This window comes from Pogona vitticeps, chromosome 3, assembly GCF_051106095.1.
Source record: "Pogona vitticeps strain Pit_001003342236 chromosome 3, PviZW2.1, whole genome shotgun sequence".
Lineage (NCBI taxonomy): Eukaryota > Metazoa > Chordata > Lepidosauria > Squamata > Agamidae > Pogona > Pogona vitticeps.
The window spans coordinates 106,856,875-106,883,211 of record NC_135785.1 but is presented as its reverse complement, the minus strand read 5'-3'; the positions used below and the strand labels follow the sequence as shown (position 1 = coordinate 106,883,211).

Here is a 26,337-nt window from a genome sequence, read left to right as displayed (position 1 = left end):
TCTTCTGTCAGTAATGGCTATCAAATAAAACAGGATGGCTTGTACAAAACTATTTAACCAACTCCTCATATTGAACCCTAGATCTGTAGGAAATTTAGCGTGCATTGTTAGAAGAGCATGATGTGGTCCTCTGTGTCTTTTTACAACACAGTTTTTGGCCATTTTAAAAAACCCTGGCTCCAGGACACTGCAGGAAAGCACCTGTGCTCCTCCTTGTGACATAACGAAAAGGTGAATTAGGTATAATAGTCCACTTTTTGTGTAATAAGATCCCAGGTTCAATATCTACCTACCATATGTAGTTGATGGGTTATTTACCTTTTTTAAAAATGGAGAACTGGTGCTACTCATGGACAGTATGTGACTAGATGGGCCAGTGGATTGCTCCCTTGTAAAATAACTTTGTATCTGTTCTGGAAGGCACCCTCTTAGCATAAGGGTTAGACTAGAACATTCTGCTGCCATGAGAGAAATGTTATGTAATCACACCCCAACCACAGTGGAAGGACTGTTGTCAACTGCACCTCAACTTACCAAAGTAGGTTAGTAAGTACAGAATCATTGCACCAGGGCACCCACAGTTCTGTTTTCCAAAACTCCACTGCTATTCTTTGCTTCTTCGCATCTGCCATTCAAAGTAATTTCCGAGTCTGAGCATTAACACCAGCTGATCCAGAGATTTCTCCCATATTCAGTGTGAAATTGAAAGAGTTTCTGAAGGCAGTGACACAAAATCAAAGTACATATTTCTGGTTGACGAGATTCTTTCCTGCCCATTATGCTTTGATGCAAAGCAGGAGGAGGGCAGCACTGCATGGCAGAAACAATGAAGGAAAGGTTTCCATAGGTGCCTCTTTAATTTTTCTATTTTTCATACACTGATCCTTTTGTTTTACAGAAAAGGGAATCCCTCCAGTCATTTCATGTGTCCACTTCATGTTTTCTGGCGCTCCAAGAGTACTCCCAAAAAGCAGAGGCAAGACAACAGGGAAACAATCTATTCCAAAAACAGGTAACAATACATGAGAAAAGAGAGAGAAATAAAACTTGTACAGTGAAGTGCTACCCACCCAGAACAAGAGTCCATTTGGGCCTGGGCAGCGCAACAGAAAAGAGGCAAGACATGCAGGTGGCACTGGCTGCCTGGTGTACAAATACACCCACATACCAAAGCAATCAAAACCAACTCAACACCAAGTACAACAGGACAGAAATGCTCCAAGCTGTGCCCAACCAACAACAACCACCCACACAATCCAGTGGCACATTAACACAGTCACAAAGCCCACCCACAACAAAAAAGAACTGGCTAGCAATTCAAGAAAGGAAGGGGGGAGCATACAAAGGGAGAAAATGTCCAAAGACATCAGGGTGAAAAACTCCCCACAAATAATCTCACAGAGGCATATTGGCACAGACAGGCTGCATGGCAGCATCAAAATAACATAAAGAAATGAAAAATTAGGGGGGGAAAATGCAAAAACAGAAAGGATCCAAGAAGGAGGCACAGGAGGCTGGCAGGCAGCAAGATGGAGGGCACCAGGAACTAAGCGCACAGTACACCCTCAAGAAACAACTGAAGGAAAGAACAGTGGGTTCCAGCCCTTTCTACAGATTAAAAGATTCTGTTCCCGTCCCCACCCCCCAGGATATTTTGATTGGCTGATGATTATGACAGCCCTCACAAAGCTTGTGGTTGAAAAATTTCTCAGGCAATTTGACATACAAAGGGTGAAAGGGCACTGAAAGGTTACAAAAAAGATGGACCACAAAAGAAATACAAAACATTTGTGCACCCCTCTTTTGTAAATACAAATCAGTCATGTTTTAGAGGCACTCTTTTGGCAATTGTGAAAAATACACAAAAACACTAATTATCTTGCCTACTGGCAAGAAAAGATCTGCAATTTTGCATTCTTGAAATTGCCAAAAGAACTTAAATTACATGAAAGAGAGTCCCTTTTGTGTTTCTGGGCTTTCAGCCCATCCCTAGTTCCCATTTTATGTTTGAAAGCTGACTAGAGCAGCAGTTGAATTTACAATGGCTATTCAAGAAACAGATCCTTACAGTTCACTGGAGGGTGGCAGGATCGCTTAAGGATATTGGGCAAGCTGGGTGACATACATTAAGTTTTGGCCTCTAATAGCTCACGTCAGGTCCCTGGAGAGAGCAGCCAGGTGACCAACTTTTTATTCCCCCAGATTTAAGGGAGAGGGAAACAGTTCTTGAAATGTCACATGGGGACAGGGCTGTGTATAACAACTACAAAATAATGTGTGCTTTTATGTGTGAGGAGAAAGAGAGACAGACAGACACCTTACATAAACAGGTGCTTAAGAGTTGGGAGGTTGCTCTTTATTCCACTTTCAAAGGCAGAAATGCAAAATTCTGGACAGTTTCTTGGTATATTTGTGTATTTTTCATATTTTGGGGACTCGTTTTTGGAAAAAAAATTGCGTGGAAGTAGTTTCAGTGCAAGAAAAAAAAGTATTGTGCAAAATACCTATTTTCCACTTAGAATAGACACATGCCCCCAATGAGGGCATGTGTCTTGTCTACACATGCCCTTCTCTGAGCTGTGTGCTGTTATACGTGACTCATGATGGCATTGTAGAAGGGTGCTCCTCAAAATTTTGAGGAGAGGTATGCCCCCATTCAATCCATAAGCTATCCTGTTTCCTGTGACTCTCCTTCATGCTGGTATAACCTTCTTGCAAGCCTCCTCTTGAGAAAGAAGAGATCCACTAATCCTACACATCATACAGAGCTTGGATGCAGAGTTGGGGTGCTTTTGCATTGGACTCATGGGAAGATCAAGGTAGCACCAGAAACTTGTACGCCTTTGAAAAGGCATCCCACATAGAGGGGTAGATGAAAACCCAGAGAGTGCTGGAGACCAGGAGGAAAGGGGAAATGGGTGGACAGTATGGATACTTGAGGAATTATTTCTTTGTGAATTCTGATACAAACTAATCTGATAATTTAGCTTTTGAAAATAATGGCCAGTATTCCGTTGTGTATCTCTGCCTATGTAATTGGAGTGATATCACTGGCAGCAATAGAGTGGCAGTAGTTAAATAGTTCCTTTTTAAAAAAAAATTATGATTCAAGCAACTTTGTATCATGGTAAGCTAGTTATTCACACCCCACAGTTTTTAAAGGAACTGTTTAATTGGGACATTTAATCAAATTGGCATGTAATTCTTTTTAATACAGTGGCATGAGATGCATTTGAGTATGAGGTGTAGACCTGTGGTACTGACAGTAGATAGAAGTACAATGAAGAGTCTTATTAGTTATCAAGAGTCCGTTAAAGACACGTTTTATATTTGCAAATTCTTTAAGGCACTGCAACCCATCGGATGCACGAATTGAACTGCAATTTGCACAAACAAATGTGCTCGTCTTTAGCTAGCCACTAGATTCTTTGTTGTTTTTGCTGCCACAGGCTGGCACAGCCACCACCACCACCCGCTGGAAAACTGGAAAGAGACCAATTTGGCTATTTGTGAATTTATAGCAGGGAGGGTAGGGGCAGAAATAAATAACATGTGGATAGGCATGGGAGAAAGAAAACCAAGCAGTCAGTCATAAAAGCAGTTGTTTCTTCCACATGTCCTGCTCTTTTGCTGTTCAAGGGGACTCCTGTAAGAGGGACTTCAAAACTATTGGCGCCGGCCCAAAGCATCTGTTGGGCATCTCACATTTAAAGCCAGAGACTTGGCATTTGGCCCTGGCATCCCATTCGCCTTGTGATACACTTTGCCACTAGAACAAAGCCAAAGAGATAGAGAAACTACTTAAAGAGCTCAGGCAATTCTCCACAGTATTCTTTGAGACTGGAAATTAAAGGGCAAGAGGTTTCCTAATCTCTAAAACACCAAGGAGCAGAGTGCTAATATTTTGTCATGCTATTATTTTGAATTAGATTTCCCCTCCCTTGTGAAAACTCTATTATTTCTAAGATTTCCTGGCCATGACTGAGATGGGAGAAGCAGCCACGATCTGCGTATACCACTGCAATCCAAAAGATGTAAAACTGATGCCTTGCTTCATGGCAATCAATAAATTCTTTTGGTACCTGAGAAGGGTTTAACATGAGAGGCTTTGATTTAAGTCCACCATATCTCATTTAAAACAGAAAAGGTTTATGACTTCATTTTGTTTTAGATAGCAATACTCAGCAAGTCTTAATAATAGAGAACAGGGTATTAGAAGTTAATCAGAGGTCAAGGATCTAGCTCCTTCAGTTTCCATTATAAGCTTCTTGTTTGTGAGATGTTGAATGTTTTATTTTAAATTCCCTTCACCAATTTTATACTACTAATTTTAATCTGATTTGACATCAATGAAAAAGTAATATTGTCCTTAAGTAGCCCTGGTTATTTCAGAGACTGTTGCTAAAGAAAAATTCATTGTTTGAGCTCTTGAGTTTCACTAAAGAGCTAAAATGTTTATGATTTCTTGAGAAGGAAGCTGTGATAGTTAAACTGAAATACTGTATTTTTCCATTTATAAGACAACCCAATGTATAAGATGAGCTCTCCTTTTCTAACTCCAAATTAGAAAATTTGATCCCTGCTTTTCCCTCCCTTTTGTGAAGCCACGGAGCTTAGCAAAAGGAAGGGATAAGCAGGGATCAAAGGGCTTCCTTTGACCGCCACTTTTCCCTTCCTTTTTGCGAAGCCCTGTGGCTTCACCTCCTGTTGCTGCCTTCCGTGTATAAAACAACCCTCAATTGTTTCTCTAATTGTTTTAGGAAGAAGTGTCATTTTATACATAGAAAAATATGGTATGTTCTTGATTAGTGGTTCCCAACCTTGGGTCCCCAGATGCTCTTAGACTAAAACTTCCAGAGGGCTTCACGATTAGCTGTGCTGGCCAGGATTTCTGGGAGTTGTTGTCCAAGCATATGTGAGGACCCAAGTTTGGGAACCACTGTTCTAGATAATCAAGTCCAGCCAAAGTAACATTTTTCATCTTTTGGACCACTCCACTGTCCAGCTGGACAGCCTTGTGTTTGAATGGTCACACATCTTAAAGACAGCAGCAACAAAAACAGTCCTTATATGTAGGAAGTGAAAGAAGCACAGGAAGAAGAGTTTCATATTTACCTATTTCTCAGCAAAAGGGCATTCAAGCATGCACTTCCTCACTTGCAATTAGAAATGGTACGGTCCAGGTACAGTTTTATCATTGCATGGGTTGTTTGTTTAAAGACACCCCCCCCAATTTAATCTTGTGGTATAAATTTAAAATAGGTTTAGTTTTCCTAATGACTGAGTAGGTTGCACCAATATTTTTCACCTGCAAAGTATGTACTGCAAAATCCTGACAAACTGTAGGAAAGTGAATTTGTACAGTGAGGTCTCACAAAGGAACTTAAGAGCTACTCTAAGTGGAAATGTTCTAAGTGGAGAAATGTGCATTCATGTTAATTGCACATGTAATTATGCGCAGAGAGGGGCCAATAGAGGCAAAGACCGGTTGTTAGGCTTCCTGGTACACTTCATTTTCATCTTGTTTGCTCAATTTCTACCCTACTTATAAACTGATATTCTTAGGTATTACTTGATTTCCTGTCATGCATCTCTTCCTCTCTTTCTTAGTAATACAACCAATGGTAGCAGACCTCATCTTTCCCTCTTTCTCTAGAATTTAGTTAATTAAATACATATTATTTCTCTTCTCTGAAGGGAGAGTTTTCTTAATGATTCTAAACTGCAGTTTTCACAGGAGCTCTGGACTGTGAGAGGCATGGAAACAAAACACTTTGAGGATTAAGAACTATTAGCCATGGAGTCACCATTCCTTTACACTGGTTCTTAACCTTGGGTTACTCAGGAGTTTTGGACTGCAACTCCCAGAAGCCTTCACCACCAACTGTGCTGGCTGGGGTTTCTGGGAGTTGCAGTTCAAAAACATCCGAGTAACAAAGGTTAAGAACCACTGCTTTAAGAGATCAATGAACATTCTTTTGGGCCCTGGGGAGTTCTATGGGGTGGAGGAACAGGGATTTTATCACACCCCTCCCCAATTTGCACACATTACCACAACATCGGTTTCTCAGCCTACTGCGACAGGGCAAGATAATTGTAGGGTTTTCCAGGAGGGTGGTAAGGACTGCTGTGTGTGTTTGTAGAAGTGAATTATCTTATTTTGTTCAGATATCAGTATGGAAATAGCAGTTTTTCCAGCACTGCTAATGACAGAAAAAAGCCAGACATTCGTTGAAACAGCCTATCATAAGCAGCATAGTTCCCTTAATAGTTAAAAGACATTTGTTTATCTTAATGCAAGACTCCTCACCTCTGAATGTTGCAATTTATTTATTTATCCATTTGACTTGTATGCCACCCACACTCTGCAAGAGTCTATTAGCTTGCCTTTGTTATGTCATTGGTTACCAGGAGGTAAATATGGGCTTCATTTGCAATCTGATAACTGTAGGGCTATGGCTGGATACTTCAGTGCTGCAGGTTTTAACCTTAGCTTTAAAACAGGAATGGAGAGGGAATTGTAGCAGATGCTGTTTCTGCTGTCACTAAAGGTCACTGACCTGGCAACTGGAAGATGGCAACAATGGCCACAACCCATGGAGAAGAATCTTGTTCTTGACTATAAGAACCAACTGGCCTGCACTCAGTGTGAAAGTTTAAAGTACATTTTTAATTGTAAGGGATTGTTTTTTAGTTTTAGCATAATAGAATAATAGAATCATAGTAAAGTGAAGTTGGAAGGGGCCTACAAGGCCATCAAGTCCAAACCCCTGCTCAGTGCAGGAATACAATCAAAGCATATCTTGAATGCTTCCAGTGGTGGAGCACTCACCAACTCTCGAGATAACTGGTTTCTCTGTTGGACTACTCTAACGGAAAGTTTTTCCTGATATTCAACCAAAATCTGGCTTCCTTTAACTTGAGTTCATTGTTGCGTGTCCTGCACTCTGGGATGATTGAGAACAGATATTGCCTCTCCTCTGTATGACAGCCTTTCAAATATTTGAAAAGTGCTATCATACTGCCCCTCTTATTTTCTCAAGGCTAAACATGCTCAATTCTTTCAGCCTTTCCTCATAAGGCTTGGTTTCCAGCCCCGATCATCCTTGTTGCCCTCCTCTGAACTTGTTCCAATTAGTTGGACTGAACTAAAATAGGAATTTAGTACCTCTGCCTTTTCTTTCTCCCCTGGTATCATTTTTCAATCTCCACTGCAGAGCTGTGCCACTGTGTCTTTTGTTTGTCTTTTGCTACTCACATACCTGAAAATCCTTTTTTTATTGCTTTTAGTGTCTCTAGCTAACTTCAGCTCATTCTCAGGTTTTGCCCTCCTAATGCCATCCCTGCATTTCCTTGCTACTTGTCTGTACTCATCCTTAGTGTCCTGGCCTTCTTTCCCTTCTTTCCACTTCCTGTACATGTCTTCCCAGTGTTGAATCTCTGTCTGACAATTTAGGTTAGGTTATCCTTTGGATGTCACACTGCATGAGAGAGTGCAGAAGAGAAACAGAAATAGGCTTTAACTTTTTATCTTCACTGGTTAACTATTTAGCCTGTACCATGGACTGTGTTGTTACTGTAATTCTAGTAATATAGAGTTTTTGGGCCTATGTTTGGAAAAATGTCCTGCATAATGCATAACATACTGTGCACCTATGCATTGTACTTGTGATATGGCCCTTTCCACTTTTTTTTTTAAAAAAACAAAACACTTGCATGTAGGAAGATGGTCATTTTTGTTTGAAGAATGGCTTCACCCCACAATGCTATTTTATACATATGTATGTAAAAGAATGTATGTGAAGTGATGCAGTCAGGGATGGCCCTATCATTAGATGTCACGAGGAAGTCACCTCAGACAGCAGGTGACAGGAAGTAGCAGCAAGGTTTCAGAGGAGGGAGCTATGTGCCATAGAGTTTGCCCTGTACCTCCTAAGCTGGCTTTCTCATTTCAAGTCATGAGGGACACTCTCCTGTTGCCAATTCTGAAGAAAGATTTAACTGCCAGTCTAGTCAGCTTTTGTACATGAATTGAGGGATGTGTGCACCAATTTATTATTTACCTCACAGTGAAATAGGTTGGGTTGACCCTGAAAGAAGTTCAAAATATGTTGTTTAAATGCTGCATTTTATCAGAGGCAGCATCAATACAGTAAATCTTTTCTTTGATTTTGAGAAGCGAGGAATGTGCATTGACAAGCATAGACATACTGCAATGTATATCTGGGCCCTTAAAATTTTACAATAAAGGCTGATAGGGAACTGAACCTGTCCTAAATATATGGCTTCAGAACACGTAACAACAGATATAAGCTCTTTGTCAGACTTTAGAAAAATGACTTTGGTGACAAGAATTCCCAACCACTTTTCAAACTATACCACAAGACAGAATGTGGCAGTGTGGTGATTTGGGATAAAATGTAAAAGATACAGACAAATGAGAGGGTGGTAGCACTCCTACGCTGGGAGCCACTGCAGCTCATGGATTTGTATTTACTCAGCACTGTGATTATCACCCTTCCCACTCATCACCTACCCTCACATTGGCCTTACATTCTTTTTTTTTTTGTCAGTTAATGCTGTAAAATGAAGTACAGCTGTGTGTCTTAATGTCTAAAAAATGTTTTGTTCAGCTCACAGGGTAGAGAGAATGATCATAAGGCCAGAGGACCTTGTTGAGTAGCAGGGCATAAAGTTGTCTAACTGCGTCTTATTAAAACAGCAAAGTAAAATGTACTACCTTTTATCTTTATATAAAAATGGACTTGTTCAAAGTCACAAGATAACTGAAAGCTAGTGCAAAGTCTCCTTGAGTTTCAGTTTTGCTGTTGTTCTTTAGTCGTTAAGTTGTGTTTGACTCTTCATGACCCCATTGACCAGAGCACTCTAGGCCCTCCTGTCTTCCACTGTCTCCCGGAGTTTGGTCAAATTCAGGTTGGTAGCTTCGATGACACTGTCCAACCATCTCATCCTCTGTCATCCCCTTCTCCTCTTGCCTTCACACTTTCCCAACATCAGGTCTTTTCCAGGGCGATGGCCAAAGTATTGGAGCCTCAGCTTCAGGATCTGTCCTTCCAGTGAGCACTCAGGGTTGATTTCCTTCAGAATGGATAGGTTTGTTCTCTTTGCAGTCCAGAGGACTCTCAAGAGTCTCCTCCAGCACCAAAATTCAAAAGCATCAATTCTTCAGCGGCCAGACTTCCTTATAGTCCAGCTCTCACTTCCATACATCGCTACGGGAAAAACCATAGCTTTCACTATGCGGACCTTTGTCGGCAAGGTGATGTCTCTGCTTTTAAAGATGCTGTTGAGGTTTGTCATCACTTTCCTCCCAAGAAGCAGGCGTCTTTTAATTTCATGGGTGCTGTCACCATCTGCAGTGATCATGGAGCCCAGGAAAGTAAAATCTGTCACTGCCTCCATATCGTCCCCTTCTATTTGCCAGGAGGTGATGGGGCCAGTGGCCATGATCTTAGGGGTTTTTTTTGTTGAATTTCAGACCATTTTTTGTACATTCCTCTTTCACCCTCATTAAGAGGTTCTTTAATTTCTCCTCACTTTCTGCCATCAGAGTGGTATCATGTGCATATCGGAGGTTGTTGATATTTCTTCTGGCAATCTTAATTCCGGCTTGGGATTCCTCCAGTCCAGCCTTTCGCATGATGTATTCTGCATATAAGTTAAATAAGCAGGGAGACAATATACAGCCTTGTCATATTCCTTTCCCAATTTTAAACCAATCAGTTGTTCCATATCCAGTTCTAACTGTTTATTCCTGTCCAACATATAGATTTCTCAGGAGGTAGATAAGGTGGTCAGGCACTCCCATTTCTTTAAGAACTTTGTAACAGTTTGTGTGGTCGACACAGTCAAAGGCTTTTACGTAGTCAATGAAGCAGAAGTAGATATTTTTCTGGAACTCTCTAGCTTTCTCCACAATCCAGCGCATGCTAGCAATTTGGTCTCTAGTTCCTCTGCTGCTTCGAAATCTAGCTTGTACTTCTGGAAGTTCTCGGTCCATATATTGCTGAAACCTGCCTTTTAGAATTTTGAGCATAACCTTGCTAGCATGAGTGCAATTGTATGGTAGTTGGATCATTCTTTGGCACTACCCTTCTTTAGGACTGGGACGTATAGTGATATTTTCCAATCCTCTGGCCACTGCTGTGTTTTCTAAACTTGCTGGAACCTTGACCTTAACAGCATCATCTTTTAAGATTTTAAATACAGTGGTGCCTCGCCAGACGGTTACCCCACTTGACAACGAAATCGCTTTACGATGGTTTTTTTGCGATCGCTATAGCGATGTTTATATGTTTTTGTTTTTTTTTTGCTTTACAATGAATAGTTCCCTGCTTCGGGAACCATTTCTTCACTAGACAACGATTAGAACCAGCTGATGGATGGGTCGCAAAATGGCTCCCCGCTGTTTTCAGGACCGATTCTTCGCTTTACAGACATCACAAAATGGTCACCCTATGGAGTATATTCACTGCACGATCAGGTGTTTCCCCCAATTGGAACGCATTGACCAGTTTTCAATGCATTTCAATGTTTGGTTTTTTTTTTTGCTTGATGACAATTTCGCTGTATAGTGATTTTGCTGGAACCGATTACCGTTGTCAAGCGGGGCACCACTGTAGTTCAACTGGAATACCATCACCTCCACTGGCCTTGTTGTTAGCCATGCTTTCTAAGGCCCACTTGACTTTGCTCTCCAGGATGTCTGGCTCCAGCTCAGGAACCACAGTATCTGGGTTGTCTGGGACATCCAGATCTTTCTGGTATAATTCCTCTGTGTATTCCTGCCACCACTTCTTGATGTCTTCTGCTTCTGTAATGTCCCTATCATTTTTGTTCTTTATCATGTCCTTACAGTATTTGCACAACAGGTTCCTTTAATATCTCCAATTTTCTTGAACAGATCTCTGGTTTTTCCCTTTGTATTATTTCCCCCTATATCTTTGCATGGTTCATTTAAGAAGGCCTTTTGTCTCTCCTTGCTATTCTTTGGAAGTCTGCTTTCAGTTTTCTGTAACTTTCCCTATCTCCCTTGCATTATTGTCTTCCTTCTCTTCTCTGCTATTTGTAAGGCCTCGTTGGACAGCCACTTTGCTTTCTTGCATTTCCTTTTCTTTGGGATGGTTTTTGTTGCTGCCTCCTGTACAATGTTACGAGCCTCCATCTGTAGTTCTTCAGGCACTCTGTCCACCAAATCTAGTTCCTTAAATCTGTTCTTCACTTCTCCATCTTTGGCTGCAGAGAATATAATCAATCTGAGTTCGGTATTGGCCATCTGGTGATGTTCATGTGTAGAGTCGCCTCTTGTGTTGTTGGAAAAGAGTGTTTGTGATGACCAGCTTGTTCTCTTGACAAAACTCTATTAGCCTTTGCCCTGCTTCATTCTGAACTCCAAGGCCAAACTTACCTGTTGTTCCTTTTATCTCTTAACTCCCTTCTTTAGCATTCCAATCCCCTAGAATGAGAAGAACATCTTTCTTTGGTGTCAGTTCTAGAAGGTGTTGTAAGTCTTGATAGAATTGCAGTGGGGTCTTGACTTGAGAACTTAATCCGTATTGGAAGGCGGTTCTCAAGTCAAAAAGTTCTCAGGTCAAATCTGCATTTCCCATAGGAATGCATTGAAAACCATTTGATCCGTATCTGCTCTTTTCTGTTCATAGAAACTAATGGGAAGCTGCTATTCCGCCTTCGACCACTAGAGGAGGATATTTTGTTTCTTTTTTTTCTTAGGTCAAGAAAGGTTCAGGGAAGGCAGGGAAAATACAGTCCAGGCAGTACAGTACCAGGCAGTCTGAAGACTGTCTCCCAATCCACTCTCTAAACACTGGGAGGAGTGAGGAAGCAGACAGGCACCCTTTTCACTGGCCAACAATTAACTGAAAGTTCAAATTTTGCACTTTCCCTGCCTCCCACGTGGGTTTTTTTCAGTTTGTAACTCAAATCTAAGTATGTAAGTCAAGTCAATATTTTCCTATGAGAGTGGTTTGTAAGTCAAAATGTTCTTAACTCGGGCCGTTCTTAAGTCAAGACCCCACTGTAGTCAATTTCAGCCTCTTCAGCATTGGTGATTGGTGCATAAACTTGGATTACTGTGATGTTGAAAGGTCTGCCTTGCATTCATATTGAAACCATTCTATCATTTCTGAGACTGTATCCCTGTACAGCTTTTCCCACTCTTTTGTTGACTATGAGGGCTACTCCATTTCTTCTATGGAATTCTTGCCCACAATAGTAGATATGGTAATCATCTGAATTGAATTTGCCCATTCCCGTCCATTTTAGTTCACTGACACCCAGGATGTCAATGTTTATTCTTGCCATCTCTTGTTTGACCACATCCAGCTTCCCAAGGTTCATACATCTTACATTCCAGGTTCCTATGCAGTATTTTTCTTTGCAGCATCAGACTTTCCTTTCACTTCCAGGCACGTCCACAGCTGAGCATCCTTTCGGCTTCGGTCCAACCACTTCATTAGCTCTGGAGCTACTTGTACTTGTCCTCCGCTCTTCCTCTGTATCATGTTGGACGCCTTCCGACCTGAGGGGCTCCTCTTCCAGCATCATATCTTTTAGCCTTTAGTTTCTCTCCATGGAGTTTTCTTGGCAAAGATACTGGAGTGGCTTGCCAGTTCCTGCTCCAGTTGGATCGCATTGAGTCAGAACTCTCCACTATGACCTGTCCGTCTTGGGTGTCCCTGCACGGCATAGCCCATAGCTTCTCTGAATTACTCAAGCCCCTTCACCACGACAAGGCAGCAATCCATGAAGGGGTGAGTTTCAATACAGCCCCTAAATTTGACTTGAATGTGGTTTCCAAAGCAGATGTAGAATACAAAGTTTTTATTACTACAAGTTATTAGTATTTAGTAACATTTTAAATAATATTGTATTAATGCGTAATATAAAATAATAATTAGTACTACAGTAGTTTTTGTTTATTAGTATATTAGCATGGAGATGGCAGGAGCCTGAGAAAACATGAAATGATCTATCCTTGAGATTTTCTTAATAGGAATGTAGGCCATATGAAACTAGGGTTACATTGCAGGAGTATTGCATCATAGTCCAGCACCTTAACAACGCTGTGTAACAAATTAATTGTTAAGCAAAGAATATAGGAAATAGAATGCCAAGAATATTTAAATTTAAATATAGTGTCTTAGGAAGTAAGACCTTTGTTCCCTTTTCCTATTGTTCTCTTTTCCTATTTGGCTAATTTAATTTTTCCCAAATTCAGATTCAATATCTTGATTTAATGTCTTACCTTTTTCACTCTTGGAGGCATGATATCCATGAGTATCAAGATCATTTCTATCTCTGCAATAGTGGGGAAACTGTGGAGCATGTTCTTTTGCACTGTTCCTTCTGCTGGGACCTTCATATAGAACTTTAATAATTACCTTCATTAACCTTTGAACTGCAGAGCTGGAAGGGACCCTATGGACCGAGTCCAGCTCCTGTCAAGGAGGCAAATTTTGTTCATTGTGTAGTTTTGTTTATTTCTTTTGTAACTGCCCAGAGTAGTGGCTTACGAGAAGATGGGCAGGGTATAATTTTAACTAATGAACGAACGAACAAACAAACAAACAAACAAACAAACAAAGTAACTAACTAACTAACTAACTAACTAACTAACTAACTAACTAACTAACTAACTAACTAACTAACTAACTAACTAATTAACAAAAACTGAGAGACCAAAGTTCCATAGTACTTGGGAAACTGGCTCTTATAACACATAAAATGCCTTCAAAAACTTGACAAACATGTTATCCTAATATGCTAACCGGGAACTTCCAAAAGGTAGGAACAAGTCATTAAATTATAATAGCCTTATTTCTGTTATTGGATAATAGTCTAAAGAGCAGTGACCTACCCTACAAAAATGACATAAACACTGAGGTATTAAGGCTTGTAGAAACTGTATTTGACCAATGGTTTGGCAAAACCACCTTCAAGGGACCCCGGGCAGAACAGAAGAATTTTATTTCTCATAGTTTCCTTCTGATCAAGTCCTGCATATTATTAATAAAGTAGCCAAATATTGTGCAGATGCTATAGCTTGTCACAGTTCTCTGATAACACAGTGATTCCTCCCCACACCGCCCTGTTTTTGGATAATGGTGACATAAATTTTACATACTTTGTGGATGTATTGTTTGGTATACTGTGTGTGTTGCATGTTCCGTTTTGTTGTGTACCGCACAATTAATTTGGTACTTGTCTTTGACCACAATAATTTCAATTCATTTCAATTCAGTTCAGTTCAGTTCCGCACCATAATTAAGTCAATAGATAAAAGATGAACAAAGCCAGAGCAGAAGCTTGCAGATCCTATGACAAGGGTAGAAGGAGGGGCCAGGGGTAAGTAAACTGTCATCTACCATCTGTTGTTGGACGCCAACTTTCACCATTCTTACCACTGGCTACGCTGGATAGTGGGACTTACAATTCAACAACCATCTGGAGTACCGCACTTGCCCATTCCTGGCCCCGAGAAATTGAGCTTATAAAGTGTGCTTCTGTTACACCATCAAGTGTTCCAAATGCAAAAGTGTTTCATCAGAACATTTGCAGCTGATCATGCTGTAACAAAGTGTATCTCGAGCAGATGTTGTTTATGTATATTGTAACATTAATCCTGGTGTTCTCACAATGAAGAACTATGGAATCTGTTACAACAAGACATGAGGATAGCAACCAACATGGCTAGCTTTGAAAGAGAATGACTCAGATGCATAGCAGATAAGGTTATCAGTGGATTCTACTCATGATCATTATGCAATGTCTACAGTGTCAGTGTCAGTCTGACTCTGAATCCCTGTTGCTAGAGAACATAAATGGAAGGACATTGTTGTGCTCCTAACCTACCCATGAGTCTCACCTAGGCATCTGGCTGAGCACTGCAGGAAAAGGATGCTAGACCAAACAGGCCTGTGGTCTGATCCACCATCATTCTTCTTATGTCAGCACCAAATCTGACCCCTTCCAGTTTGTCTTCAGACCTCATTATGGAGATGGTTTTATATTTTGGTAGATGACCTATACCAGTAGCTGGATGGGGAAGTATGTCCCTGTAGATTCTGCTGGACCTCTCAGGAACTTTCAGTAATATCAACCACTGAATCCTTCTGGGTTGGATCTCGAAGGTATTCTTTTACAAACATTCCAGTCCTTCCCAGTGGGCCCAACTCAGAAGGTGGTATCGGGTGAGTCTTTTTCTACATCCTGGGGTCCCTCAGGGCTCAGTTCTGTCCCCTATGCTATTTTACATCTCTATAAAACTGCTGAGAGAAGGGTTTTTGTTTTTTTTAAAGAGTTTTGGGGTATTCTCAGTATGCTGATGACACATCAACTATACCTGTTGTTTCCATTTGATTTTAAGGAAACTGCTCTGAGCCTAAACGAGTGCCTGTTGTCAGGAAGGGACTGGATGAGGGCAAGCAAACAGAAACTTAAAACCGGGCAAGACAGAGGTTCTCCTGTTCAGTCAAAAGGCAGGGCAGAGAATAAGGATTCAATATGTCCAGCAATGGGGTTACACTCCCCTTGAGAAGTTAGCTTTGGAATACTCCTGGATTTAACCAGGAACACAGGTCTCAGCAGTGGACAGGGGATCATTTACATAGTTAAAGCTGGTGTACCAGTTGCATCTGTTCCTTGAGGTATCTGATGTGGTTATGGTGACACATAACATAGATAGTTCCCATTTGGGGTGGTGCAATGTGGTCTGTGTGGGACTGCCTTGGAAGATTGGTCAGAAACTTCAGCTGGTTCAAAATACTGCAACCAGACTGCTGACTGGTGCACCTTATAATTCCTGTGTTACAGCAGCTTCACTGACTGCCAGTCTGTTTCTGAACCCACTTCGAAGTACTAGTTATAAGATATAAATGCCCAAGAACCAAGTCTGAGTCCCTAGTAAAAACAAGCTTTTTTTTTCTCCCAGAAAAAAAGGAGGGGTTCAAAGTCACAAGTCGAGTCCAAGTCGCTGAAAAAAACCAAAACAAACAAGCCCAAATCGGAGTTGAGTCACCAGTGTAACTTAAGTCTGACTTGACAGCGAGCCCCATGATTCGAGTTCTCATCTCTGGTAAAAGTCTTCCTTTTTAGGCAGGCCTGTAAGCAATAAGTGGGATTTTTAGAAATGCTGTATCTATTGAACTCAGATAATTATTATTTTTTTTAAAAAAGTTTTTTAAAAAGACTTTAATTTTTTAAAATTTGTTTTTATTTGTAGTTTTAATATTGTTACATGTTTAATTGTTTTTGGTATTGTTTCTTGTATTTTTTAATGGTGATTACTGTATAGTTTTGATTGTTTATGAGTTGCCTTGAGTCCCCTATGAAGAGAAAGGTGATATATACTATGTCACCTAGAAGATTAGATATAAACAATTATATCTAACCTAGATATAATTGTTTGGGCTCAGAAGAGAACTTACATGGGACATAAAAGGCATAAGTGTTTGCAGGAGGATGATCCCCACCACCAATTCTAAATTTACATCATTTTAATGTGCACGGGAGCACTGATGTAGTGGTGTGTGCTGTGCATTCATATACATAATAATTGTGTGGCATCAAGTCAATTTTGACTTATGTTGACCCTTTTCAGGGTGTTCCAGATAAACAGTACTCAGTATTCCTTACTTCTGGGGATATCCTGATAAGCTATCCAGTCTGCCAGAGAAAGGGAATTCAGTTTCCCACAGAGCCAGCCTGTGTGGCCTTGTATAGCTTGCCCAAGGCCACACAGGCTGGCTCTGTGGGAAACTGAATTCCCTTCCTCTGGCAGACTGGATAGCTTAGTGAATTAGGTATCTGACTGTGGAGCCAGAGATTGGAAGTTCAATTCCCCACTGTGCATCCCACAAGAGCCTAACTGTATTTTTTTTTCCTGGTGATGTTCACTGAGGGATTAGGGTTACCAAATCTTAGGTTTTGGCCCTGAAATACAGGTTGGGGGTTTGTTATTCAGGATTCAGTCTTTGGATCACAAATCTCAGGAAGTGGGGGTGCTACCAGTGTGGTACCTCTAAATTTGGGAGTTCACTCTCACGACTTTAGGACATGTCACTGAGATATGCTCAGGAGTACACTTTCAAGGTGTAGAGCTTCCACTTGAATGTCGGTGTTTATATTTATCACAGAATCTCTAGCCTGTCCATCACACATACTGCATATCATTTCCAACTGTTACTGAAGGTTTCGCCTTGTGATACATAAGACTTGTCCCTAGGTCACAAACTTTGGCCCTGAAGTCTCAGGGAACGCGATGCTGTTGATCTGGCAATTCTACAAGGGAGTGAATTGCCAGATCTAACTGGAAAGGCAACTGTGAAACTGTACAGCTGAATCAAGTGCCATGTGGAATTAAGATCATTCTGGAAGGATACATCCTGAGTATACAAATTATACTGAATGAGACATTTACCATATCCATAAAAGTATCTGGAGGTAAAATCCTTCCAGTAAAGTGGGATTTCTCACCCACTTGTCTGGATTAATTTTGAAGGATAAATGATGGCAGTAATGTTTTGAAACCGATTGTGGATTTATCTTTGGAGACAGCAATTTTCTACTGTTCCTTTCTGTTCATACAAATATTTACTTATTGAGAAATGTTACTCGTACATCAAAGATCATCATAACTTGGAAAATAACTTTAGAGGTTTTTCACCATCTCCCCTGGGCTATTACACTATGAAAAATTGGACACATTTTACAGGATGGAGAAAATGTAGAGCAGCATATATATAGTTATTAGAGTCCTAACGTATTACAGTCCTGATCTGTGTATAAATATCTGAGGATTAGATGGTTATATAGAGAGCTGAAATGAAACTGTTTGGCTTGTTTCCTAGATGTTGAAAGGCCCCTTTTTTTGGGGGGGGGGGCAGTTTTTTGAACTTGTGACATTCACTTTATTTTTTAAAAAAGGAAATAATTCATTTTGCCATCAGTCTTCTTGGCTTTATTTGTTCATGGTGATGTTTAAACTTGTTGGTGATGGTTAGTCACTTGATGCAGCTCATATCACAATGAATATGTCATAATCATGATGATGACATGGACAACTTACAAATGCTTGTTTTGCAGCCATCTGGCTCTGATGGCTATAATTCTCCTGACCCTTCTCTTAGACTCAAGGAGCGCCTGCACATGGCCGTTCCTGTTCTCTGTGATCAATGGTGAGATCTTCTTTGCCCTTCCACTCTGGAATAATGAGGCAAAACACAGGTAATGGATATAAATAGGGCCATAATTTATTAAATCAACATGCCATAACTTATGGCTTAGAAACCAGGGGCCTGCGGTAGTGTGGTGTCGGGTTTGGTGCCAAAGGTCTCACAGGACCCCTTTACCAACCTATATGGGTGAGTCCCACACTCCATTGTCATGCTGTCCCTAAGACAGCATAACCCTGGCCGGCAAAATATCAAGCCCCCCCCCCCCGGGCATGCAAGCCCTCAGCCTTTGGCGGCTGTCAGCTTGGGGAGGGCCCCAGCAAGTCTTTCCTCCCAGCACTGTAACCTCACAATTCGCAGCGCCAAAAGTTCAGACCCACTATGCATTGCTTGAACTCCACGGGCACTCACCAATTCAGTTTCCTTCCGCACTACCCGCCATGTGACCAAATGTTAAAATAATTAAATAGCAATGGAACTATATTAACCACATGCCAGTGTGGGATAGGCGAATACAAGTTGTCTTTTGTGGATATGAGAACATATGAAAGCTGTATGTCAAACATAGCACAATGAATGGCAATGATGTTAGCTTTGGGGTGTGCGACAAGTAAAATGTTTAGTAGCTTTTTAAAAAAAAATCTTTTAACATACATGGCCCAAGACCACAAGAAGAAACTCACCTGGAGCCAAAGAGCCCGAAAAACCCAGAACAACCATAAACTCACCTTTCCTGAAATTTTACAGTGAGGTTTCCTTGCTCTCAGACTGGTTCATGTGCTTTCCCTGGCCTTAAGGACATGTTTAGGAATTTTAAAAGACTATGTGAACACATTTTTTTTACATTTAATTCCATTCTCTTAATTTTTTAAAAAATGGAATAAGCAACAACAATGAAATATTTCTTCAACACTGTCCTATAGGAATGAAAAAAATGTTTTGAATCCAAGCTGTAGTAAACAATTACTTCCACACAAATAGGACTCTCTAAGGACATTGATTCATAAGGAGAGGCTACTGTAGCTCTCTCAGTTTGATCATATTTCACCAGTACTAGCCTATCTGCATTGGCACCCAGTGCCTCTCTAAACCAGATTGAAGGTATTGGTACCCACATCAAAACCCTTAATGATTTGGGGCCCCATTACATGTTCGAATATCTCCATTGAAGAACTACTGCTTGCTCCACCTCAAGCCTTGTTATTGTGGGTGGCCACCCCTAGGGAGGCTCAAAAAGGCTATTACTAGAATTCAAGCCTTCTCAGCATTGGCCCCATCCTTATGGAATAGACTCCCCCTGGAGGTTCGTCAGGCCCCATTCTTGATTACTTTCAAGAGGCTGCTGAAGATCCAGCTGTTCAAGGAAGCATGTAGTGACACCATTCCCTGAGTTGATGGTGGGATTCAGTTTTCTTTTGTCCTACTGCCATCATTCATTGTTTATTGTTACGTTTTGGCCCTATCATTTGTGTGTGTGTGTGTGTGATTGTGTTTGTCTTTATCATATTGTTGGGAATTGAAGTGCTTGTTTTCATTGTTAACTACCCTGAGTAATGCACTGCACCAAGTCACGTGATATACGAGTGCACAAAATAACTAACTAATTTTGGAACCTGCTAAGGTAGTAGATGCTGGGGAGAGGTGCAGAGGGCTGAAATCCTGCTGCTTAGCATAAGTAAAATTGTAATTTTCAGTTTGTTCCTAGTTGGCAAAGAAAATTTACCACTGTGAATCTTGGGGAGGGGCATGCACAAACCAACTCATGGTGTGCATGCAACCGTTGAGAACCATGACAAGGATCATTTATTTGCCAGCTAGAAGTAGACTGAAATATACAAATTTTCTTATGCAAAACAACAGGATTTCAACCATGGAGTGGTTTATATATGATCATTTATATGACAGAGGAGCTCAAAATAATGCAATCCTATTTCAATATCAAATTGAATAAAAGCTGGAAAAGAAAAAGGAAAAAAGTATTAAAATTAGATCCTTGTTTTGGCATACGTTACGTTTATCTTTTGATCCCACAGAAATATTTTATATGTGCGGCTTTACCCTTCTTACTATGTTGGTACAGTAATGGCACACAGTAAACATATATTTCCAAAGCGACACTTGGCTCAACATATTGATTCCACTATCCTCACTCCCTAGTTTTCTGCACCTCTTGAGTTTTGGCAGCACTCTTAAATGTAAAATGCCATTACAGCATTAATGCCTTTAAAGGACTTATTTCTCATACACATATTTTTTAATGGGACTCAATCTGCTCTTATGCACAGTTTGATGCAAAGATTATGTTCTTTAATCATTCCTCCCATTCATTCCTTCAAACAGGTATTTTCAGGCATATTGGTTAGAATTTGATTATATTCACATCACAGTTCTTTCTTCTGCGGTTGGCATTTGTGATTAAGACCTCCATGCAGAATGACATGCTTCCTGCTTATTTGCCAAAAGTACGCCTTCATTTTCTGGCAGCTGACAGAGATAGAAAAATACCTTTGTAGCACTTAGCAAAATTGTGGCTATCTTAAATATATGCTTCCATGGGGAGCAGGAGGGCAATTTGTCTTGTATGACGCCAACACTCCAAAGTATTTGTTTTACCTGAAAAAGACTACTTTGTGTCTCCTGTGACACATTGTTCTTTGAAATTCAGAGTGGCCCTTCTCTTCTGTGAAGGTAGCAATCTTACTGCATTGCATGAATCAGATTCTTGTTTTGCTTTGCTACTGTCTAATCGGTTTCCTCTGCAATAATTTGCAATTGGGTAAGGATGCCTAGAATACCCAATGCAGTATAGTGGATAAAGTGATAGACTGGGACTAATAAGAACTGGGTTCAAATCCCCACTTGGTCATGGAAACTGATTGGGTTGGGTGAAACTACTCCTTAAATCTCTCACCTTGAAAAGACTATTAGTGCCACCAGAAGTTGTTTTGAAATTGACAGCATATAACAGAAGAAGAAGAAGAAGAAGAAGAAGAAGAAGAAGAAGAAGAAGAAGAAGAAGAAGAAGAAGAGATGCTACCTTAGTTATCATTTACTTTCAAATAAGAACAATTTCAAGCAATGGGATTGTATTTTTCTTCTAAGATCTGGTACTCTCAACGTCTGTTGAGGGGATTGCCATATCCCAGCCTAATCTTATTGGAGAATAGAAAGTTTTCTCTATAAAAGCCAATATCTAAGGACTTTTTGTTACTTTGACTCTGTATTCCAATTCATACTTAACTAGGAAGAGATCTAGTAACCATTTTTTAGGATTTTGATTAGGCATCCTTCAGTCTCGAGAGATTATGGTAACATGCTAGTAGTAGAACTGTATGGAGGACTTGGAACAGCGTCTAGTGTGGCTGAGAAGGCCAATTTGAGAGTGACAATCCCTTCCACACTGAAGACAAATACAATCTGTACCCTGCCCAGCTCCCTGATTTTGCTGCTTTTGTGACTGCCTCTTTGCCTCGGCTTGCTGGAGAGGCAAATTGGGAGAGGCCGTGATGCACCGCCTGCCTCCAGGATGAACATTCAGATGTCAGGGTTTCCCATCTGTTCAGGTCCATTCCCAAGGCCTTCAGATCCCGCTTACAGATATCTTCATATTGCAGCTGTGGTCTCCCTCTGGGGTGTTTTCCCTGCAATAATTCTCCATACAGGAGATCTTTCGGAATCCAACCATCAGCCATTCTCACAACAAGCCCAAGCCAATGTAGATGTCACTGTTTCAGTAATGTATACATGCTAAAAATTCCAGCTCGATCTAGAACTACTCTATTTGGAACTTTGTCCGGCCAGGTGATACCAAAAATGCGTAGGAGACAACACATATGGAATGTGTTCAGCTTCCTCTCCTGCTGTGCACAAAGGATCCAGGACTCACTGCAGTACAGGAGTGTGCTCAGGACACAAGGCTCTATAAACCTAGATCTTGCTATTTGCCGTCAGCTTCTTATTCAGCCATACTCTGTGAGTCTTGAGAACATGGTGGCTGCTTTTCCAATGCGTTTATCCCGCTCAACACCTAGGGAGAGAGTGTCAGAGATTGTTGAGCCAAGGTACACAAATTCATGAACAACCTCCAATTCTTGCATGGAGATGGTAATAGAGGGAGGTGAGTCCACGCCCTGGCCCACGACTTGTGTTTTCTTCAGGCTGATTGTTAATCCAAAGTCTTGGAAGACCTTGCGAAAACAATTCATGAGTTGTTGGAGGTCTTCAGCAGAATGGGCAGCAATGGCTGCATCATTGGCGAAGAGGAAGTCGCACATGCATTTCAGTTGGATATTGGTTTTTGCTCTCAATCTAGAGAGATTAAAGAGCTTTCCATCTGATCTAGTCCAGAGAAAGACACCTTCTGTTGCAGTTCCAAAGACATGCTTCAGCATGACAGCAAAAAAGATCCCAAACAGGGTTGGCACGAGGATACAGCCCTGTTTCGCTCCACTTCAGATGTCAAAGGGATCTGATGTTGAACCATCAAAAACTACTGTGCCTTTCATTCCCTCATGAAAGGACCTGATGATGTTAAGGAGTCGAGGTGGACTGCTAACCAAGTCAAAGGCCTTTGTGAGATATATGTCCACAAAGAGTGGCTGTTGTTGTTCTCTACATTTCTCCTGCAACTGTCTGAGGGAGAATACCATGTCAGTGGTGGATCTATTAGCTTGAAATCCACACTGTGATTCTGGATAGACTCTCTCTGCAACCACCTGGAGTCTCTTCAGCACAACACGGGCAAGCAGCTTCCCTACAATGCTGAGAAGAGAGATGCCATGGTAGTTATAGCAGTTGCCCCTGTCTTCCCCTTATCGAGCCTTGGTCACAATCCTTCTGGTGGTGGAGTGCATCTCTGTGACATGCCTGAATATAAGCCTGATTGCACAACTGAGATTAGCTGCAGCTGTTCACAGCTAGCTACACAAACCCTATGTGAACACCAATAGGATTCTAGCCTTCATATTCAAATATAAAACACCTAAATGAGGACAGTATACTAGATGTATTTCAAACTGGTTTCTAGGCCTGGCTTCACAATCAAAGTTACCTGGTTGATTTGGTTTGTGAGTTTTGCTGGGAGAAAGAAACAATAGGTCTGTAATATTGTGGGATATTTTGGGCTTCTCAAGAGTTGTTAATGTTTGTTGTTGTGGGTTTTTCAGGCTCTTTGGCTGTGTTCTGAAGGTTGTTCTTCCTGACGTTTCGCCAGTCTCTGTGGCTGGCATCTTCACAGGAACAGGAGTAGGAATTCTGTCCATGTTCCCACTCCTGTTCCGCTGATGATGCCGGCCACAGAGACTGGTGAAACATCAGGAAGAACAACCTTCAGAACATGGCTAAAGAGCCCGAAAAACCCACAGCAACCATCAGATCCCAGCCATGAAAGCCTTCGAGAATACAGCTGTTGATGTTGTTGAGCATAATATTCTTCTGGACTGCCTCTTGGGACTGGGGTTTGGAAGTTGTGCTTTGTTATAGTTCCTTTCCTTCCTAGAGGGCAGAGGTGAATGCTAGAGGATTGCTGTTCAACTTGGGAGTTGTAGTGTTTATCAGAGTTGTAGTGTTTATCGGACTCAGCCTCTGTCCTTATTTAGCAACAACAGGAGTAGGCAACATGAATTCTGGTGGTACAGCCTTGTTTTCAAGCTAAACTGTATTTCTGAAAGCACAGTTCAGTTTGAAAACAAGGCATGGACTCCCCAGCCACCTCCTTTTAAATATAAATGGCGGCTGTGGGGTGAAGTGCCACCACACCATTAGATTTTGGTGGTATACTGGCAAATATAGCAACCATTGCATGCTTATTGCACAGTTAAATGGGTTCAAGGAAACAATGTCATCCTTGGAGATTGTGTGTGATCTCCCTGAAATAACTGGGAGATATTACTAGGAAGCGTGGTCTCAGTGCCATCATTGAGCAGATTACCTCAGCCCAAATTATCCTTTTCATGAAACCTGATCAGGCACAGTTGAATAAATTAACACTGATGATAGTAGGGAATAATCTAACTGGTTGGGGATATGAGGAGAGATTCCCATCCAGAATCAGGTAAGAATCATATTCTTAAGTGGGTGATATTTTCCTGCTTAATTTTTGGGTGGGGTCACTGAGTGCTTTTAATTATGATTTTTATTATAGTAACCTATAAAGCCCCAAATGGCTTGGGCCCAAGCTATCTCAGGGACCACATCTCCCTTTATGAGCCGGCTTGAGTGTTAAGACCATCAGGAGACGCTTTCCTCTTGGTCCCACCACCTTCACAGCCGTATTTGGTGGGGTCATAGGAGAAAGCCTTTTTTGCTGGTTCCAGACTCTGGAACTCGCTGCTACAGGGATCTAGACTGGCCCCATATCTACTGTCATTCTGCAAGAAGGCAAAGACCTTTCTCTTCAGGTGAGCTTTCCCTGAGTGAATGGCTTCCCAGTGGGTTTTTTAAAAAATGAATTGTTGTACCTTACTGAATTGCATGTGTTTTGATGTTGCTTATGTTTTTTTGTATTATATTAATTGATCCCTTTAGTATTGTATACTCAGTGTTATTTGCTTAAATACTGTCTTTTAATTGGTGTAAGCTGCCTTGGATCCTTTTAAAAGGGAAAGGTGGATTTAAAATAGTTTAAATAAATAAAATTAATGTTTCTGAAGATACTCCAACTGTGGCACCTGATGGAAGAGAGGGATTTGGCCTCAAGCCTTAACTGCTTTGTTGACTTCCATGTTAGATTATTGTAATACACTCCACAGTGCAGGTCTGGCTGTGGTTCACCAGCTCCCGCAAGTGCAGAAAAAGGTGGTCTGCCTGTATAATGTGCCAAAGAAATGGTATTTAGTAACATTTCAAATAGCTGTTTTGATCTTTAAAACCCTAACCAGTTTATGATTTGGTTATTTCAGAGAAAGCGATGCTAGGACAGACATCAGTGAGCAGTCCTGTCAGGGAACCCAGGATATAAAGTGTTTTTGTTGTCCTGACTTCCTCCAGAGCTTGTAAGGATGGACCAGAAAATAGTTCTGCACTTCAGTGCTGGTGTCTATGGAAGACAGGAAGTAGCATAACAGAGTCCTCAATTTCCACACCTTACATTTTCCAAGTTAAAGATGCTCATTGAATCTAGTTTACTTGATGGACTGCAATGTCAGGGACCATCACTAGATGCTGCCAATTTAAAAATATATATATATTCTTCCTTGCATTCCATCCTTCCAATTCATTGGGAAGATTAGATGTTTCTGAGACAAGGAAAAGTGGAAAGCATAGGAGTAAGTTTTAAAGTAAGAGTGGGCAACTTTGACAGTTATAAGGGTCTGAATTTTGGGTTCAGCACCCATGGCATGATGCACCAAAACTGGAAAGGGGAAAAAATACAAATACAAAATAAAATCCATTGATCAAAACTAGAACAGCCTAGGCAGGCATTTTAGTTTTGATTTCAGGATTTGGAGTGGGTGGGTTTGGAGCATCCCTCTGCTCTGTTTTACATAAAACCCACCACTCCTGGAGGCCTTGAGGAAGGATTTTTCCAAAGTCACTCATGAAAAGGAGAATTAAGAGGAAATAGCCTTGGGATCCACACATGGTGTGTGGGACCAGACTTTTCTCACCTGCTTCAAGGCATAGTTTAGCATGCAGTGATGAACATGTTTACCAGTAGTGTGTGAACAAATACATCCATGAGCAATATAGCCCTGTTTAGAACCTACCAAGAAAAGGCAGTTTCATAAGTATAAAAAGAAACATTTCTAACTCCAAACTACATGTGTGGATGGATTTATTTATAATTATAACAATTTTATGAAACATGCAGAAGTGTTATTACCTTCTTCATAAGCCTGTAGATATCTGTTCATGTCCCAAGATGTTTATGAAAAGGTAATAGAATTTTCATACTTTTAAAATATGGCTTCTACAATATTTCAGACCAGAAATTATACTCGCACTGGTTAATCTTTCTTCTTTTGAGGTCTAATGAAAGACATTTGGGAATAGCTACTACAGCCTGGAGGTGACCATCACTGTCAAGGAAAATTACAGGCCTGAGCAGAATGGAGTGTATTAATGAGAATCCATAATGATCAGGTGTGTTAAAACTGAGTCAGGATGACTCAGCAGTGCTGGTGCA

At 40.9% G+C, this 26,337-nt stretch overlaps 2 long non-coding RNA genes across 2 annotated transcripts in view; both read left to right on the top strand.

Moving 5' to 3' along the window:
* LOC144588346 (uncharacterized) overlaps nt 1-26,337 on the top strand; it is a 497,164-nt gene that overhangs the window by 104,258 nt on the left and 366,569 nt on the right. The window lies entirely within an intron of this gene.
* LOC110086005 (uncharacterized) overlaps nt 1-26,337 on the top strand; it is a 47,997-nt gene that overhangs the window by 8,634 nt on the left and 13,026 nt on the right. The window contains exon 2 of the long non-coding RNA XR_013543859.1: nt 899-1,012. This is a non-coding gene — a long non-coding RNA (uncharacterized LOC110086005). The remainder of the gene's footprint in view (nt 1-898; nt 1,013-26,337) is intronic.